The sequence below is a fragment of the Pseudophryne corroboree genome, chromosome 11, assembly GCF_028390025.1.
Source record: "Pseudophryne corroboree isolate aPseCor3 chromosome 11, aPseCor3.hap2, whole genome shotgun sequence".
Lineage (NCBI taxonomy): Eukaryota > Metazoa > Chordata > Amphibia > Anura > Myobatrachidae > Pseudophryne > Pseudophryne corroboree.
The window spans coordinates 57,731,225-57,751,900 of NC_086454.1; positions in this window are offsets into that span (position 1 = coordinate 57,731,225).

Genomic DNA, 20,676 nt, shown 5'->3' on the forward strand with positions numbered 1-20,676 from the left:
AAAGCTCAATGCAGCGACCTCCAGATATGTCATAAGTTTTGGGGGGAATGTTGTTATGCATCCAGAGTTGCGTTATGAGATGGTAAATTTATATAGGTTAGATGGGGTGCATTTATCTGAGAGAGGTTTGGAGTTATTCGTCACAGCCTCATTGAATAGTTTAAAGGAGGTTTGAAGTGTTAGGTTTATGGTGGCGGTTTCATAGTCTTGAGCCTTCGAATTTGGCGGAAAGCAGTGCTATTCGGCGGCTCAATTTAGCACAGCAGAGCTTGGCTAGCATTTCCCCTTTGAGAAAAGGCGAGTTGTCACTACCTCAGAGGAGGACCAGGTCACCATCTTAAGGAGGGACCAGCACTGTGCTAATTAAGGGGAGTTGGTTCTACCCAAGACGGATTGCGCAAGGGGCAGAAACTCAGCCCCATTTGTTTAAAGATTCAAAAGTTTTAAGCCATGGCTGAATTGGCACTCCTTTTTTTTGCCACCGGTGATTAATATTGCTAATTCTGATTCGAATTTAATAAATTTGTCCGTGACCTCCTTTTTTCCAATCTATACAGTTGTCCATGTCTTTATTTCTTGGTATATGGTTTAAGTTTGCGTAATAATAAAACATATGGGTGACTTAGTCACAGTGCAGTCCAAAAATCAAATAGGGTAGCCATGCTAACTGCCATAGCAAATGCTGCCAAACATCTCCGACTGGGACTCACTGGCAGTTGATGTGGCTGCCCTATTTGAATTTTGGACTGCACTACAGCCCCACCTATGAAGTCGCTACTGTACAGTATCAAATACAGTGGGGGGAAACTCAGGTAGAAGAAGCTGCTACCACTGAGCATGTGCTGCAGCTCTACTCTGTCCCTTAATCTGCATGATGTGGCAGCAGCTCTAGGTATAGTATTATGTACAGTACCATTGCTATTGTTGTCATCATTTGAGCCACTTGCCAAACGAAGGTGGGTTTCCAGGCAACTGGAATACCCCTGCATTTGCCTATTGCTGTTACCTCGCAGCTGTGTCCAGTGTCCAAATAGTATAGCTGCCCAAACGCCTAAAGATTTATTGTCAGGTCTGACTACTTGGAATGAAAACCTGGTAATGGATGAGAGCAAATGACAATTGCCCATTTGCTCCTAAATGCCATAAAACTGACCAAAATGGTCATTCAGACAAATTGGTTAAACCAAATGGATTTAACTATTTTTTTGTCTGTTTTCCACTGTTTGAGAGCAAATGGTCAACTGTCATTTGCTCTCATCCATTACCAGGTTTTTATTCCAACCAGCCAGATCTGACAATAACTCTTGAGGTGTATGGCCAGCTTACAGTAACTCTTCATATTCGCTCACTCTTAAACTACATTCACAATTGCAGTGTAGGGAACTGTTGAACTGTGGAAAAAAACTGTCAATTTGCAAATATGAACCTGAGGACACAAGGTGCAGACGATGTTCCCATATTGGATGTGCCATTCACTGGAAGTCCATAAACTATGTTTTAAGTAGAACCGATGTTTTCATGTTAATGTATATCTTCTTTATTAGGGTTCATTTGTAGTGTACTGTATTTTCTGTACATACTGTATTTCCGATAATTATAGTGCTGTTGTCACCTACACATGCTGTAAAAGAGACATATATTTTGTGAACTAACCAATTCAAATATCAAGTGGCTTATATAAACAGCGGCATAACATTCTCATATTAACAGTGTCACATCCAGTTGTGGCAATTTGTACATGCTTCATGAAGGTAAAATGCACTGTTTAGTTTTACCCTGACTTTCCACCATAGCTCTGTAATAACAAAACAATTGATTCTCCCATCATTGCATACCACTAAATCCACAGCTTACATATTTAGAGATGTATACTAATGGGATTCAAGATAGGACAAAAAGGTTCTACCGCACAGCACTGCATGTCAGTTAGCTTGCAGAGTCAACACTAAGCAATGTAAAAATCCACTAGGCCACAAGGCTATATAGAACATGTCTGTAAGATAGAGAAACACAGCACCCCAGCATAGGCTGCTTTCTTATAAAATTAGAGAGCATGACAAAAATAATTAACTGTAAACCGATGAATTCATTATTTTAGGTGCATTAGTAAATCAGAAAGTACCAGACTTTCATACACATTAATGCCAAAACTGAATTTATTGAAAATGTTACTTAGAAATACAGTAATAATAAATGGTGTCACTCACTATTTCGAAATATATATTTTTAAAGAGTGTTACTGGCTAAGTATTGCCGGCGGCTCTTTCCTGTCTCACCTGACCCCTCTTTTTATACCATCCATCTTTAATCCAGTCTGTATTGTTCAGCTTCTATATTATCAGCTTCCTGCAGCCTAGTTGAGCTGTGATTTCTGATCCACTGAAAATGTTGCCATTCTTAATAATGCTAAGCTTTCTGTAAGACACACACTTTCACCTCATCTAAAGTAAGAAAGTAAAACTGTTGAATTATTCATGCGGAAAAAAAAAAAATCTTCAGCTGATAACCTCAGGTGTGTAAAGCTTAGAATTTGGTGCAAACAGATAAAACTGGCAGGCTGTTAAAAAACATGAAATATAATATCAGTAATCCCATATCAGGTTCAAAATAAGCAAATTCCGGTAAACAAATTTAATTTTAAATGTTTATTTAACTCTGCGTTTAAGGCAGGTTGACGGATCTCATAAATACACAGAGGAGATTTCCCCTACCCTATCAAAGTGAGCCCTGTGATATTAAAATGACTGCACTCTAAGAGGCCGTTCCAGCTGGCGTGACTAAATTTAGCTGTGAAGTGTGACATTGGGGAATTTCATGCAGATCCCTTTTTCTCGTCTCAGTAGCTGCGGCAAAAGTCAGAGGAATACAATGTCATTACTCTGTCTCGCTTCTCATTCATTAGTCCATGTATGAGACACAAACATCTCTGAAAGAACACAATGAATCATTTACAGTGGGTGACAGTCATATAGGGAAAATAGAAATATTTTAAATCAACTCTATTAGAATAATGTCATTGACGGATTATAATATATTTTTTCTGCAATATTTTATTCTTGTTGTCAATGCAGTAATTTGCAATGGTGGAAACTGGAGCCACTGAAACCAAATGTTTTGCTATGAGCTCAAAAGTATGAGTAGGACTGAAAAAAGGAGGAAAACATGTAGTTCTGGTTAGTTCTGTCATAACAGCAACAGAGATGAAATGTCAACATGTTAGAATGACGGCATTTCTTCCTGATGGTCCATTGATGACTTACTCTATCCTGGCAACTGCAGCGAATCAAGCGGCATCTTCTGACTCCTGACTAGTGGCGGCTGCAGAGGTGGAGCTGCAGCGCATTACAAAGTTCATTAAATAGGGGAGCCCACAGCAACTGCCAGTGAGTCAGTTTAGGATGACAGTTGGTGACAGTTGGTGTGGCTTCCCTATTTGAACTTTGGAATATGGTGCAACCCCACCTCTGAAGCTGCCACTGGTCCTGACTGTCATGGGACCATCACTTCCAGGTCAGACCTCTGACCCTTCGCCATTAGGGTAAGTATTTGAACGCTATCCCTAACTTTTATCCCTACCCCTAACCCTCTCTCCAGCTCCTAACCCTCCTTCCTGCCATTTAAGCCCAATGTCGCCATTCTGACAACTTCCCCTGTGGATTTTCTCAGAATGTCAACATGTTGCCTATCGACATTTTAACAGTGTCAGCACCATAACTGTCAACACTGTGGTGACAATATTATGAACTGTCAACTTTTTTTTTACATCCTGTTCTAGCTCCTCTCTCGATGCTTTGTCATTTAAACGACAATTTGAAAAAATATTTTTGGTTGCTATTGATAATAATGGGATCCGGTCTCTGAGTTGACAGTAACTAGGTTGACAATGTCTAGGTCGACCACTATTGGTCGACAGTAACTAGGTCGACAGGGTCTTTGGGTCGACATGTTCTAGGTCGACAGGTGAAAAGGTCGACATGACTTTTTCACAATTTTTTTCTTTTTTGAACCTTTTCATACTTAACGATCTCGTGGACTACGATTGGAACGGTAATCTTTGCAGAGCAAAGCGGTAGTGGAGCGAATGCACCTTGCCCAAAGCATGGCGAACAAAGCGAGCCATGTGAGGGGATGTGGTGCACTAATTGGGGTTCCCGGTCACTTTGCGAAGAAAACGACACCAAAATAATATTAAAAACTCATGTCGACATGTTGACCTGTCGACCTAGAACATGTCGACCCTGTCGACTTAGTTACTGTCGACCAATAGTGGACGACCTAGGCATTGTCGACCTAGTAACTGTCGACCTTCCATACCACACCCGATGATAATAATAATATGTGAACTATACTTAACTCAGGAACCTGTGTTATGCTGCTTTCAGATCGCAAATGCCGGATCCCACCAGGTAACAGAAACGTGTCCTTACCGGGTGGGATCCGGCATTTGCGCTCCTTTGCTGGCTTTCCGACCCGACAATATACTGGGTCGGTTGCCATAGTAGCGGGGGGCGCAGCAGCAGCAGGGGCGGGGGTGGAGGCGGCGCTGGGAGATAAGCTCATCTCCTGCGCCGCCTCTCCCTATGCTGTGAATGGGAGCCGTGTCGCATCGGAACGGCTCCCATTCACTCTGCACCAGACCCGGTATTCAACCCGGTAATAACCCTTCTTTTTTACCGGGTTGAATTACTGGGTCAGGCGACCCGCTAATTCAGAAAAGGACATTTTACATCGCACACTGACCCGTTTCGACACGGCAATATGCTGTGTCGATACCGGGTTATTTGTGCGATGTGAAAGGGGTGTGTTAGATTCTTTTGAAGTCCTGGCATGTTACACTGCGCTGTGCATCGACTGGATCATGGCATAACACAGACAAGTTACATTCAAGTACATGACACAGAAGCTCTAGATGGCTTTGCCCAAATAAGCTGGCAATGTAAAAGGTGTAAGGAAGACATGATACAGAAGAAATGTGCAGGTTGCTATTGTTTGGCAGCAGCATTATCAGCCTGCAATGAGTAATAATAAAGCAGTCATAGGTGACGGGCTTTTCTGTGCAGCTTCTGGTGGTGTAGAACTGCTGGAACAAGGAGAGACAGTGGAAGGCAGAGATGTGAAACATGAACCAGTCACCGTAGAAATCTTAAAACAGACTACTGCTGGCAGCCTTACCTGCCCTTCATCATTTGTCATACAGTAACCAAGCCTCCTTCCTCTGCTGGTTTTAAAGTTAGTTTTTGCTTCTTTGCTGCACGGACATGCCTGTGGTTTCTGGTTTGGAGTAACTGTGCATAGCCTGCTCTTTTTCTATCGTGTCAAGCTCGCAGCTGGAAAGAGATATTAATTGAAAGTGGCAGTTTTCTGGTCCATATATGCAGTGCTTTCTAACTAATGTGGCCTTGAGGACTGATTGTTACCTTGGGACAATTCCTGAGCGGGCAGGACTTTTCAACTTTGTAAGACCTCAAGTCTAGATAAGATAAGCATTTTCCTTGGAAAGTAGTGAAGCAGAGTAGTGTAATGTTCTAGTGTAAATGTCGCATTCCTGCACTGTATGACAAGCATGGGAAAAGAATGGAAACTTGTGAATTGGTCATAATTTGTTTGGGTGTGGACCAAAATGTTGACAGGCAGAATATTGATATGGACATTATATTGACAGACATTCATTATGTCAACATTGTGCATGATGACCGTCAGCATGTCAACATAGCATTATTACAGTATTTAAGCCCTAATTCTACCGTAACCCTAACCACAGCCAAACCCTAACCACCATCGAACCCTAACCACAGCCGAACCCAAAACCTAACCACAACCAAAGCTAACTCTAACCCTAACCACAACTGCAGCCTAACCTTAACCCTTACCTAACCTTTACCTCAGCCTAACCCTAACCCAAACTATTGCCCTAACAACAGCCTAACCATAACCGTAACACTAACCACAGCCGAAACCTAACTGCAGCCTAACCCTAACTCTAAGTCTCTTATTTTTTTACCAAACTACAGCCTAACCCTAAAAACAACTCTAACCCTTAACACAGGCAAACTCTATACCTAACCAAAGCCTAACCCTAAATCTAAACCTATTACCCTATCCCTAACCACAGCCTAACCCTAAACCCAACTCTAACCCTAAACACAACCAAACTCTAAACCTAACTGCAACCTAACCTAACTCTAACTGTAATCCTAACCATAACTACTACCTTAACCCTGACTCTAACCCTAACAGCAACCTAACTCTAACCCTAACCACAGCCGTACCCTAACCCTAACTGCAGCCTTACCCTAACTCTAACCTTTACCATAACTGCAGCCTTACTCTAACTCTAGCCCTTACCATAACTGCACCCTAACCTTAATCCTATCCCCAAACCTAACTGCAGCCTAACCCTAAACACAGTTTAACCCTAACCATAACTTCAACCTAACTCTGACCCTAACCATAGCCGTACCAGAACCCTAATTGCAGCCTTACCCTAACTCTAGCCCTCGCCATAACTGCAGCCTAAGCTTAACCCTATCCCCAAACCTAACTGCAGCCTAAACCTAACCACAATCTAATCCTAACTATAATAGCAACCTAACTCTAACCATAACTCAAGGACTAACTATAAACCTAACACTGACATACGCTGTCGACATTGCAAATGTCTTCACTGTCGACATTTCAGTCATGTGGAATGCCAAAATAATGAATGTATACATTCTCTAGTTAATCTAAATAAACTGAATATTAATTTACTAGGTGCTTCATTGCACCCTACGGGCGCTCTTCACACCGTCGCAAGGGGCTACGCCCCCTTAGCCCTTGCATGCCTACCTGGGGTTCAATATTTGTATTATATGGAGTATTACCTGCATTTCTTTGTTAGTGGTTAAATATTGCACAATGAAAGTGCATGCGATGGTGAATGAGGCGCAGCCCCTTGCGACGGCGTGAACAGCACCTGCAGGGCACAATGTATAGAATGTAGCTGGTGCGGGGGGGACTGCGGATGGGGGAGGGTGTATGTAGATGCTGCGGGTGGAGGGGGGGCCCGGATGGGGAAGAGTCGGGAGGTGCTGCGGGTGGGGGAGGGGCAGATGAGTGGGAGCTGCAGATGGGGGAGGGGTCCGGAGGCACTGCAGGTGGGGGAGGGGCAGGGGAAGGGGTTCGACCGATGGGGGAGGGGCAGGTGTGCAGATGTTGCGGATGGATGAAGAGTTCTGGAGGTGCTGTGGGATGGGAAAGGGTGGGGGTCTGGAGGCACCGCGGGTGGGGGAGGGGCAGGTGCGGGTGTTGCAGTGAATGGGGAAGGGGGTCCGGAGGCACTGCAGGTGGTGGATGGGCAGGTGCGGGGGTGCCGTGGGTGTGGGATGGGTGGGGGAGGGCGGGGACCACGGATGGAGGAGGGGGTCTGCAGATGCTGCGGATGGAGGGGGGCAGGTGTGGGGGGAGACATATATGGGGGGTGGATGGTGGAGGGGTCTGGAGGTGCTGTGGGTGGTGGAGGGGCGGGGAAGTGGGAGCCACGGGTGGTGTAGGGGATCTGGAGGCACAGCGTGTGGGGGAGGGGTGGAGTGCCGCATGTGGAGGGGAAGGTGCGGAGGTGTGGTGTATTGGGGAGGGGTCTGGAGGCGCTGCGGGTACTGTACCTGCCTGGTATGCAGTAACAGGACCAGGACAGGGGTGACAGGGTCAGAACAGGGGTGACGGGGCCAGGACAGGGGTGACGGTGCCAGGACAGAAATGACAGGGCCAGAGTAGGGGCGGCAGGACCAGGACAGGGGTGACAGGGCCAAGATGGGATTGACAGGGCCAAGATGGGATTGACAGGGCCAGTATAGGGTTGACAGGGCCAGGATAGGGGTAACAGGGCCAGAATAAGGGTGAAAGGGCAAGGCCAGTGGTGACAGGGACATGACAGAACACAGGGCATGGGAGAGATTGGTATTAGGGACAAAACAGTGGTGACAGACAGATGTGTCTTACCGGAGTCACTGATCTGGCTGCTGCTTTTCCACTCCAACCTGTTGGGATCTGCTGCTGGTGGAGACTTGGCATGGCTGACTCTCTCAGGCTGGAGTCCTGCTTCCTCTGCCCGTCCGTATCCCCCCCCCCCCTCACTCCTCAGTCATACACCGCGGACCTCGCATGGCTGCCGGGCACTGTGGTAAGGGGAGACTGGGAGTGACTGGATAGCCCCTAGGAGACGCTGCGGCTGGAGGGAGGAGGGGTAGGAGCCTGCAAGCAGCGTGGACTTCTGGAGCGCGGACTTCTGCAGCGCTGCATGCCGGCTAACGTTTGTGAAGGAGCTGGGCGCACCTCACTGCGGGCAGCAGCGCAGCAGCTAGCGGTGGGGTTGCTGGGGCTGGAGATAACAGAGGCAGTACGGATCCTGCACAGCGACAGGTGCCCATCAAAACTGCAGCTAAGAAGCGTGGAGTGTGCCAGAAAGTGACGCTCCTCCGTGCCAGAGAGACCGTGCTGAGTTTGCTGATGTGGGGGTCAAGCACACGGTGACCCGTGCCCGTCTGTCTGTACGGCATTCCCCCTCACACACCCCCATACCTCCCAACTGTCCCAATTTTCGCGGGACAGTCCTATTTTTTGGAGTCTGTTCCGCTGTCCCACCCGTGGGCTGCAGCGTCCCACGGTGGGGGGGGGGGAGGGGGGGCGGCAGTTTGTAAGCTCCTGTACTCGCCATTCTGCTTAGCAGAGAAGCGGTGGAAACAGAGGGAGAGGGGGCATCAGTGGGTACGGATTAAGGGGGGGGGGGGGACCAGCAGCAGAGCCGGATTAAGGGGGGGTCCCAGGGGGTACGTACCATGGGCCTCACAGTTTTAGCCCCCCCCCCCCCCTCGGCTGGAGTAGCTCTGTCCCAGCTCTGAAGCTCCCCCGTACTGCCAGCAACAGCAGCAGCATTGTGCTACAGTCAGCACACGCTGCTGCATGTTGGCAGGTCTGTGGTGGTGCAGGGAGGCAGCAGCTTTCTTATGCCTGTGCGGGTGTGTAGAGGGGAGTGACCACCCCCTCTGGATTTACCCCTAGCTGAGGGGCCAAAATCTCCCCCCCCCCAAAAAAAAAAATCCTGGAATTTGCATAAGGGGGCATGACCACGCCCCCTGTGATTAGGCCACGCCCCCAAACTCACAGCAGACACAGCAATGAGATAGGGCCCCCCTGTCTCAAGTGCCCTGGGCCCCCCGGACTCTTAATCCGCCCCTGGAGGCATGCCAGCAGCTCACAGAGCGCTGGGCATGCCCCCTCACTGACGAAAACGGGGGCATGGCTCGCGATCGCAGGTCCTCCTGTGAAGCCACACCCATTTTTCATTGGTCACGCCCCTTTAGCCTTATGTGTGTCCCGCCTTCTGCCTGAAGAAAGCTGGGTGGTATGCACCCCTGTCTGCCTGAAGAAAGCTGGAAGGTATGCACCCCTGCCTGTGCCATGCCCATACCATCTGCTTCTGCTCCTAGATTTGCCCAGATCTGTAACTCATTTGACTAACTCCGCCCAGTGTTGTGACTCCGCCCAGCATTAGAAAATGAGGCACAAAGTCACAGATCTGGGCTATTATATAGGAGATTGTAATATGGTTACAAAACAGATTACATATATCACAAATCTTCCTTACAAAACATAAATAAGAAATGATACATTTTCATGGAGAGAATAAGATGAATGCATAAATACAGTATGTATGAACATCATATAAAAATATGTTATTTGACACCATAATCTCCCATTAACAACAAGTTACTTATCTTTGTACCATAACTATCTACTTGTCCCAAATGGGATCTCAGTCCCGGTGCTGGTATACCGACACCCGGGATCACAAACTTAACACTGCCGTTTTTTTTTTTAGGTATGCTTTAGGATGTGGGGAGGGGGGTTAGGTTTAAGCTGCAGAAGGGGGATTAGATATAGACTCCCCTGGGGAGAGTTAGGGTTAGGCTAAGGGGGGAGGGTTAGGTTTTGGCTGTGGGAAGGGGGGGGTTAGGGTTATAAACCACTGGGGATGGTTACACTTAAACTGCTGGGGGGGGGGGGGGTTAGGTTTTTGGGGATAAGTATGAGATTCCGGTGGTTGGGATCCGGGCGGTCAGGAGACAGATGCAGGGAACCCGACAGACGGAATCCTGACAGCAGGGATCCCGGCGGCGAGTGCAGCGTGTCCCCTCGCGGGCTTGCTGTGCTCGCCAAGCTTCGGAACAGGTTTCTATTCCGCTCTGGGTGGTGGCGTGGACCACCACCCAAGAGAGGTAACCATCCGGCGGTCAGGACTCCGACTGCCGGTATTTCAGCTGGTGTTGGGATTCCATCATCAGTATCCTGACCGCCGGGATCCCGGCAGGCGGTCAATTGACTGCCTCCCGGTTTTGGCAGGGGGGGAGGGTTAGGTTTAGGCAGTGGGAAGGGAAGGTTAGGGGGCTATTGTTATGATTCTATCTATCAGGATGCTGTGGCCGGTATTCTGACCGCCGGCATGCTGACCGTTGGCACTGCGATCCCAGCATGGTGGGAGGAATCAGATTTATCAACTGTCATTAACTTCCAACATGATGACATCATTTTTATCACTCTTCAGCTTTATATATATATATATAAGATATTGGAAAATGATGAAGATAGTGGTGGTTATCACTTATCATCCACATCATCATAACCCTCTGTATAATAAATATAAGCCATCCACCATTTCAAGAAGTAATCATGTCTTTCCTAACCTTTGACAATTATTTTATTGTAACTGAGAGAAACTGTACAACAATACTGCTAGTGAATGGGAAGAAAGACACTTACAAGGTAAGTTTATATACTGTTGCCGAATAACATCCTTGTAATTTATCTCGTGAATAAAGCCATAAGAAGAAAATAGGTACATTAATTTAAACTACTGTCTCCCACATTATCCACAGGAAGATTTATTATAGCAGAGAGGTGAGAGAGGAATAAAAGCATCTTCAACATAAAGTAGCTTGTTTCACAGACTCCAGCATACACTGTACATATGAAGGGGATGTAGAACTGGAGCACTGAATGGAAAAGTACATATACGATTAATTGCACAGGAGAATGTGTATGGAGAATGGGTATGCAAGGATGAAGATGCAGTTTCTCATGTTACAATAGAATACATAATGCAGAGGTTCTCAAACTCAGTCCTCGGGGGCACACACAGTGCATGTTTTGCAGGTCTCCTCACAGAATCGCAAGTGAAATAATTAGCTCCACCTGTGGACCTTTTAAAATGTGTCAGTGAGTAATTAATACACCTGTGCACCTGCTGGGTTACCTGCAAAACATGCACTGTGTGGGGTCCTGAGGACCGAGATTGAGAACCTCTGACATAATGCAAACAGCAAATCACGTCATTCTAGATGAATTTCATTTAACACATTCTGTAACTGGATTCAGTGAGAGATGCCATGCTCATACGTGTGTTCAATGGAGATTACAGTGGAGCAGTTAAACTGTTCATCAGAAATGAACTCACATAGGGCTGGTATGTAATGAAGTCCGAGTTGGCTGGAGGTACGTATTCCCGGTCGAACACGGATTTTTTTTTAAAGCGGCAATCATGTATAAGGCAAAACCATGCCTTGTAAATGATTGCCACTTTAAAAAATGTCTGAGTTCGGCCGGGAATCCGCACCTCCTACAAACTCGGGGTTCATTACATACCAGCCTACGGTTTGATAACATATTCATTTCTCATGCTGTTACATTGCATCTTGTAACTATATTTTGAACACAATGGAGAAAGGTTATTTATGAACATTGGGCCTAATTCAGACCTGATCGATAGGCTGCGTTTTCGTACAGCCTATGAGCAGGTCTGAATTGCGCATGCGTAAGCACCACAATGCACAGGCGCGTCAGTCCGCAGTGACAGGGATCGCCGGGCAGCGACGGGATGGTGCGAGAAAAGCGATCGCATGGGCGATCACAAGGTGACTGACAGGAGGAGGCCATTTGTGGGTGGCAACTGACCGTTTTCAGGGAGTGTCAGGAAAAACGCAGGAGGGACCAGGCGTTTGGAAGCAGTGTTTCTGGCGTCAGCTCCGGCCCCGATCATTGCACTGAAAGAGTTAGTCCTGGGCAGTGCAGGGACTGCACAGCTCTCCTGCACGTGCGATCGCACCCCTGCACAGCGATTTCCCTCTCCCCCTGTAGGCGGTGACTACCTGATCACAGGGATGCAAAAAATGCACCCTAGCGATCAGGTCTGAATTAGGCCTACTGTTCAAAGGTTGAAATTTGACAGTAAAGTTTTTTGGGCCTTATTTACATCAACCGCTGCACCCAAAATGTCCGCAGCGCATGTGCGTCCCCCGCATGTCAGAGAAACTGATTGTAGATGTGCTAAATTTAGAACATCTACGATCAGCCCTGAATCACCCCCATAGTACAGCTCTGAATCACCCCATAGTACAGCTCTGAATCACCCCTATAGTACAGCTCTGAATCACCCCCATACTACAGCTCTGAATCGCCCCCTTAGTACAGCTCTGAATCACCCCCATAGTACAGCTCTGAATCACCCCCATAGTACAGCACTGAATCACCCCCACAGTACAGCTCTGAATCACCCCCACAGTACAGCTCTGAATCACCCCCACAGTACAGCACTGAATCACCCCCACAGTACAGCTCTGAATCACCCCCATAGTACAGCTCTGAATCATCCCCATAGTACAGCTCTGAATCACCCCCACAGTACAGCTCTGAATCACCCCCACAGTACAGCTCTGAATCACCCCCACAGTACAGCTCTGAATCACCCCCACAGTACAGCTCTGAATCACCCCCACAATACAGCTCTGAATCACCCCCACAGTACAGCTCTGAATCACCCCCATAGTACAGCTCTGAATCATCCCCATAGTACAGCTCTGAATCACCCCCACAGTACAGCTCTGAATCACCCCCATAGTACAGCTCTGAATCATCCCCATAGTACAGCTCTGAATCACCCCCATAGTACAGCTCTGAATCACCCCCATAGTACAGCTCTGAATCACCCCCACAGTACAGCTCTGAATCACCCCCATAGTACAGCTCTGAATCACCCCCATAGTACAGCTCTGAATCACCCCCACAGTACAGCTCTGAATCACCCCCACAGTACAGCTCTGAATCACCCCCACAGTACAGCTCTGAATCACCCCCACAGTACAGCTCTGAATCACCCCCATAGTACAGCTCTGAATCACCCCCACAGTACAGCTCTGAATCACCCCCATAGTACAGCTCTGAATCACCCCCATAGTACAGCTCTGAGTCACCCCTATAGTACAGCTCTGAGTCACCCCCACAGTACAGCTCTGAATCACCCCCATAGTACAGCACAGCTCTGAATTACCCCCACAGTACAGCTCTGAATCACCCCCATAGTACAGCTCTGAATCACCCCCACAGTACAGCTCTGAATCACCCCCATAGTACAGCTCTGAATCACCCCCATAGTACAGCTCTGAATCACCCCCATAGTACAGCTCTGAATCACCCCCACAGTACAGCTCTGAATCACCCCCACAGTACAGCTCTGAATCACCCCCATAGTACAGCTCTGAATCCGGCTTACAGTCAGAAATCATGAATAGAAGAGTGTAACAGAAGTACCATTCCTGCCAAAAAGTGATTTGTGTGTCTCAGCTTGGAAGACAAAGCTGTAAAGGGGCAGAAAGGGGACAGGTTTCCAGGCCTGTGTTAAAAATAAATCTATAGAATAATAAAGAGCAGTAATAACGTGCAATAACAGATACATAATATAAGTGTACATTGAAAGAAAATGCAGATGTTCACCTGTATGTAGTTCACCTGTATGTACAATGCTCGTTGCTGTATTAGCTCCAAAATTAAAATTGGTGAAAACAACATTTTGAACTGTGAGGTAGTCAAAATTGACTGGAAATGAATGTTATTGATGTTAATATTAGTCTGAGAACAAAAAAGGCCCAAAATATGTGATTTTAGCTTTTTTTTGACAATTTTTGGGAAAACAAATCGAAATCCAATCACCAGGGTTGGCAAATCCAAAGCCGACTGAATCAGAGCCAAATCCAGCAAAATAGTCTGGCACACATCTCTAATCTATATACTGTATCTGCCTGTCATCATTACTAGTGCATAGTTATACCAGCTGTGTCCTTGGTGTAACAGAGTGATCTGAAAGCAGACATCCTCACATGCACACAATGCTGCATCCCATCAGATGCATGTAGAGACATAACCTATTTGTGTACAACTAGAATTAGCATATACACATTGGCGTTTCTATAATGGGTGCAGTGTGTGCGAGGCACGTGGGCCCCCAGGTCCAGGGGGGCCCACCCCGCACACACTGCACCCATTTGCTTAATACTTACCTCTCTGAAGTCCCCCGTTGAAGTCATCCCTTTTCGGCAGCACAATAGAGTTTGAACACTAGGGGGAACAAACTCTATTGCTCCTGCTGAAAACTCCAAAAAGATGGCACAGCGGCCATTTTTCAGGAGTTTCGTACATGCGCATTAGCAAAATCTTCAGGAAAATGGCCACCGCGCCGTGTTCCTGAAGGTTTGCGCATGCGCAATAGAGTCTGGTCTCAGACTCTATTGCCGCGGAGAAGGATGGCACCACCGGGGGACTCCGGAGAAGTAAGTATTAAATCCTGTGGATCAGTCATAGAGGAGGAGGCCCCTGAAGTAGAAGGCTGCACACGGGCCTACTCCTCTCTTAAACCGCCCCCTGCATATACAGCTACACTTAAGTGTTTAAAGTGTGAAACTTTTGTGGGTGGGATTAAATGTATTGCAACGATGTCCGGCTGTGCACATAGGGCCTGATTCAAATGTGGATGGAGTGCCCGTGCTGCGCCACAATGCACCGATGTTCAGTACTTGACGCATACGAAGGACCCGTTCTGCATGTACAAGAACAGGTCCTGTGTCACAGGATGCAGGAAGGCAGCAGGCTATCAGTGATTGACAGTCTGCTGCCATTTGGACAGCGATGAATGGGCAGCGATAGCTTCAATTTCTTAAATCCGAAGCGTGTTGCTGCCATTGTGAGAGAGGGATGAGGCCAGGATTTCTGTCAGAGGACAGATATTTCCTGGCCTCTTGGTAGCTCCTGCAGCAGACACCTTGCACCATCCACGGGTCACACAGCCGGTCGATAGTGTCAGAGATTATCTGATTCTGCATCCTAGGAGATGTTACGCCTCCTGCTGCATTACCATAATAGAACTGTTGATGCTGCTTCCTTGTAAGCAGCGGTGATAGCAATTCCATCTACATCTGAATCAGAACTATTACCACTTAGTAAAATAAGGAATCTTCGGCCACTTACCTGCACACCTCTTTTACGTGTGAGGAAAACCACAAGGTGCCTTAATAACCATTTTGGAGAAACACCTAAGAGAGTTGAATAAACCCATTTAAGGTCATATCTATGAATTCTACAGAATACTAGAAATAAATAAAGTTTAGTGACCTGGTCTATCTGCAGTATAAGTTCTAAAAGTAACAAATGTTTGCTTTCTTAATCGTCTAGTTGGCCATCAGGACATTTCTGAGAGAAAACAGGTGACAGGGGTGTAATATAGAACTAACTTATTCTCAAAGACAATGCCCTACAGAAAACAAATGCACAGTATAACTACATCTACCGTCACACTGCTTCATTAAACACAACCTATAATGAAGACAGTGCAGCAGTCACTGAGAGTCTCTCTCCAGAACAATTGGTGCTGATGTTTCGGAATGCTTGCTGAAGGCAGCTGCTTCTTCCGCTCAACAGAATAATTTGTTGTGGGCAGCCTACGGCTTTATGGCTTGTGATCACTCAGTAGAAAATGTGGACATTGGCACTGAGAAGTGAGACGCTCCTAAAGCTTATTTCTAACAAAGTAAAAACTCCACACAGGAACGGGCAATGTTTTTGCATCCTGACAGGCAATAAGATTCTTTGACAAAGTGCACATATATTTACACAGTTTTAAAAATCTGCCATTTACCTTTTGTTCTGTGTTCATATAGTAAAAAATGTATAATTTGGTTTTGCTCTCGTTCCTAAACTGGATATAAATAACTTACAGCTATTAGGAGAGTTGCTTGAGGAAGAGTAGATACATTGTATTGAATGCTAAACACAAGGGCCCTATACTAACTGCAAAATGTACTCTCTGTGCAAACAAACTGGGTCATCATTTGCAGGATAATAGGCTCATATTATATATAGAAGTGCACATGGTAGAAAGAGTTAGAATGATGCATTAAATTCCAATGTACTACCATTTTATCACCAAACCCTATATGCATTTACATATTAGGATATATATTTCATAAGCAAACGCCGGGGGTGGATGGGTTTCTGGTTGCCTGGAAACCCCCCTCCTCTTGGCAAGTGGCTCAAATTATGACAAAAGAAATGATATATAATATGATTACAAGAGCTACAACCACATCATGCAGTTTAAAGGACAGAGCAGAGCTGCTAAACATGCCCAGTGGTAGAAGCTTCTTCTACAAAGTTTGCCGTGAGTCCACAATTAGTGCACTGGAGCAGAGAGTAGCTGCCAGAAAGAAAAAAACAGGAGCCTTACCAAGAGGTGGGAAAATGTGTGCAAAGAAAGTGCAGTGCTGGTTCTGTTATGTTTGTATATTTATTTATTATAGTATGTTATTTATATTATTTAAATATGTTTGATACAGCCTATACAATAGACCATCTATAGTGTTAAATATTAATACAGGTTGAGTATCCCATATCCAAATATTCCGAAATACGGAATATTCCGAAATACGGACTTTTTTGAATGAGAGTGAGATAGTGAAACCTTTGTTTTTTGATGACTCAATGTACACAAACTTTGTTTACTACACAAAGTTATTAAAAATATTGTATTAAATTACCTTTAGGCTGTGTGTATAAGGTGTATATGAAACATAAATGAATTGTGTAAATGTAGACACACTTTGTTTAATGCACAAAGTTATAAAAAATATTGGCTAAAATGACCTTCAGGCTGTGTGTATAAGGTGTATATGTAACATAAATGCATTCTGTGCTTAGATTTAGGTCCCATCGCCATGATATCTCATTATGGTATGCAATTATTCCAAAATACGGAAAAATCCGATATCCAAAATACCTCTGGTCCCAAGCATTTTGGATAAGGGATACTCAACCTGTACTGTATTCCATGTTCCGCAGAGTGAGAGATTGTGGATTGCATTTGGAAACCTCCCTCTAGAAATCCTGCGGTTGCCACTGTATGTTTATAAGCAGCCAATTAGCATACAAGTATTTTTTAAGATGTGGGAGAAAATTTGGTTACCCTGCAGAAACCCAGAGAGAACATCTAAAATCCTCAAAGATAGGTCCCTGGTCAGGAATTCAAGTCATACCCCCAGTACTGTCATACAGCAATCCAGACACTGTGTTTTTATTTTTCTTATTGTTAAATCAATGCAGTTTTAGAAAGTTTTGCAGCAAAATGCATCAGCACAAGTTTAGCTCCAAAATAAAACAATATTGAATGGTACTGTGCTAAAACACATTTATGATGATACATAGTATGACCCAGATGAAATTCTAGAATTAGGGTGGGGGGGGGATACAGTTGCCAGCGAATTGTTCCCCCGGACGAATCTGTACGGCACCCCCTGCACTTAACAGCAGCGGGATATCACACAATTGTGTTCACTAACCCACACGGTAGCGAGCACTTTTGTGCGAATCGGGGTAGGAAAAGGCTAGCCGAAAGATGTGAGATGGGATGTCATTGCCGGTGTTTAAATGTCACTGCAATGGCACTTCACACCCTTTGTCGGCAATTGAAAGTCTTTATTTAAGAAAAAGTTGTGACCTGCCACATAAATTGTATAACATGGAATTAAAGGATTTGTTTTTTTATATGAGAAATAGGAATGATTTAACCTATGCTGTGAAGGTTGCATGTAACATAGCATCATTTCTTATTGTTTATTAAAATCATATTTTTACATGACTTTCCACTTCCTTGGAGCATATACGCATTTACGTTTGAATAATCTTTGGCTGTATGTTTTATTATTTGTTATGTTGGAATTCAAATTGTTGTATATCTATTATTTGGGCTGTTGGATCTTCCAAAAGCTTTGTTTTGTATCACCATTTTGTTATTGGATTCTGATACTTTTTGCGTTAACTAAGTCAGTGGGCGGGATTCAATTATTTTCACCCCTTTCCACACCCGTTCTGTTTCTGCCCTCAGGGGCATGGTGTCATTATTTCAGTTTGCTACCCTTGGAGTAGCAAGGCAACCGACCCTTTACACAGCTAAACCTGATGACTATGGGCGCGATACGCACGATAACAGGGATCATTTTAGACAGGAGATTGGGCGTGATATATCATTTGAATTCCACCCAGTATGTGAGGTTTTGGAAGGATTTTTTTTTTATAAGTACCAGGAACCTGATTATGTTATTTTTAGGTTTGCAACATTTGAATATATGAAATAATTTATATACGAAAAATATCCATGTGCTATATTTTGCAGATCTAAACTTATCTTTTTCACTGCACTGGCTTCTTGCAATATTTACAGAATATTAAATAATTTATATATGATAATTTTGGAGAACTATTCTGTGCCAGTTGAATATTAATTTTGTGTATGCAATATTACATTTTCTGTACCATTAAAATAGGCCTGTGTCATTAACTAGCGCTCTCCCCAGTTACTTATAAATAATGTAGTGACTTTAACTATGTACTGTTACATTTCTACATTGCTTTAGAAATGTTACAATATGTTAATGATAGGATTAGTTTGATCCATATTATTCTATTGGGACTGGTGCCTCTGCCAGATGTCTTATGCTCTTTCCAATATTTGTGTTGAATATTTGTTTTTTGGTGCTTTGACAAATGGTTCTGTTATAGATTTTAACATTGCAGAGTTAATAAATGTCACAGTGTATTAAAACTTTGCTCTTAGAATGTTTTCGAACATCAGATGCATTTTTGTAATTCGATATTATTTGCGTGATAAGTTTTGCTAACTTTTTTGATTGATCGTGTAACTTTATTGTAAGAAACATTTGCTTGGTACCCTTTAAGTGGAAACATAAGAGCTATTTAGTACATTCATGTTATGATTTTTTTTAGAGATTGTAGGACTTAGATATTGATTACAGGTGTCAGTATAGTGAATAAAGGAAAAGCTTCTGAGATGGGAATAAAGGGGGTCATACAGACCTGATTGCACGTTAGGTTTTTTCGCTGCACTGCAATCAGGTCAGAACTGCGCATGCACCACAATGCGCCGGCATGTCGGGTACAAAGCGGATCGTTGCTGTGCGATGAGTTTTACGAAGAATCCATTCGCACAGGCGATCGCAAGGTGATTGACAGGAAGAAGGTGTTTGTGGGTGGCAACTGACCGTTTTCTGGGAGTGGTTAGAAAAACGTAGGCGTGTCCAAGTGTTTGCAGGGCGGATGTCTGATGTCAATTCCTGTCCCGGACAGGCTGAAGTGATCGCAGCGGTTAAGTCCTGGGCTACTAAGAAACTGCAAAAGATCTTTTTGTACCGCTCGGCTACACAGGCGTTCGCACACTTGCACAGCTAAAATACAATCCCCTGTAGGCGGCGACTATCTGATCGCAGCGTTGCAAAAAACTGCTAGCGAGCGATCATGTCTGAATTACGCCTAAAGAGAGAAAGAGCAAATAAGGTAACCGTGGGGTTGGGTTTTGGTGACCGGCAGTTGGGAGACCGCCTGTCACCATACCGACGCCAGGATCCCTGCTGTTAGATGGCCGGTGGGGGGATGAGCGCAAAGAGTAGTGGGAATAGTCCCTGTTGGTCGGAATGCTGACCGGCGGGGTATTTAGCGTTCGGGATTCCGGCGTTGGTGTTGTGACCGGAGGCCTCCCGACTGCCGGCCACATAACTGCATACCGTAACCGTGCACTTGGACAAAACCAAGGGATGAAAATAGATATAGTTTTGCATGCAGAGTCAATAATGGCTGCTTTTTTATGTAGCCCATAAATGCTTGATAACTTTACTTTAGACTGCAATTTAGATTTCAGTTTGGACATGCTCCTCTCAAATCTAAATCTCTATGAACATTTTATGTCTGCCCCACCTAAAGTGCAATATAGATTTACCATAGTGCACAGATACTTGCTCTTTCTTGCTTTATTCTCAATTCAGAATCAGGCTCAAAGTGCTTAATTATATGCTATCTTAACTACACAAGATTCAAACCTTCTGTGAAAATGACATCTCGCCTCATTTTCAGTTCTGAATGTTTTGGTAAGAACCAAGTCAAATCCGAGCTGCTCATCTCTAGTTTTAAGTGTCAGACCTGTTTAATGAACTACTGCTGTCAAAACTCCGATACGTGTAAATACATTGAGTGTGAGACCTCAGTGTAGGAAAAGAAATATGTTCACAGAACTAACGCTTAAACTGATGTTAGCAAGGGTTGTCATTTTATATCACGTCTTTTGATAAGTTGTAGCGTTTCAACATTGCGCCAGTGCTCTGCTGTCAACCAAAATTATGCAATATGACTTGTAGTCTTGTATCACACACTAGGGGCTTGAATGTATGCTCTGTATTGATCTGGGAAATAGATCAGCATTGACAGACAAGAAATAGGTTTTATTTCCATTTGTATGTTAAGGCTTAAATAGTA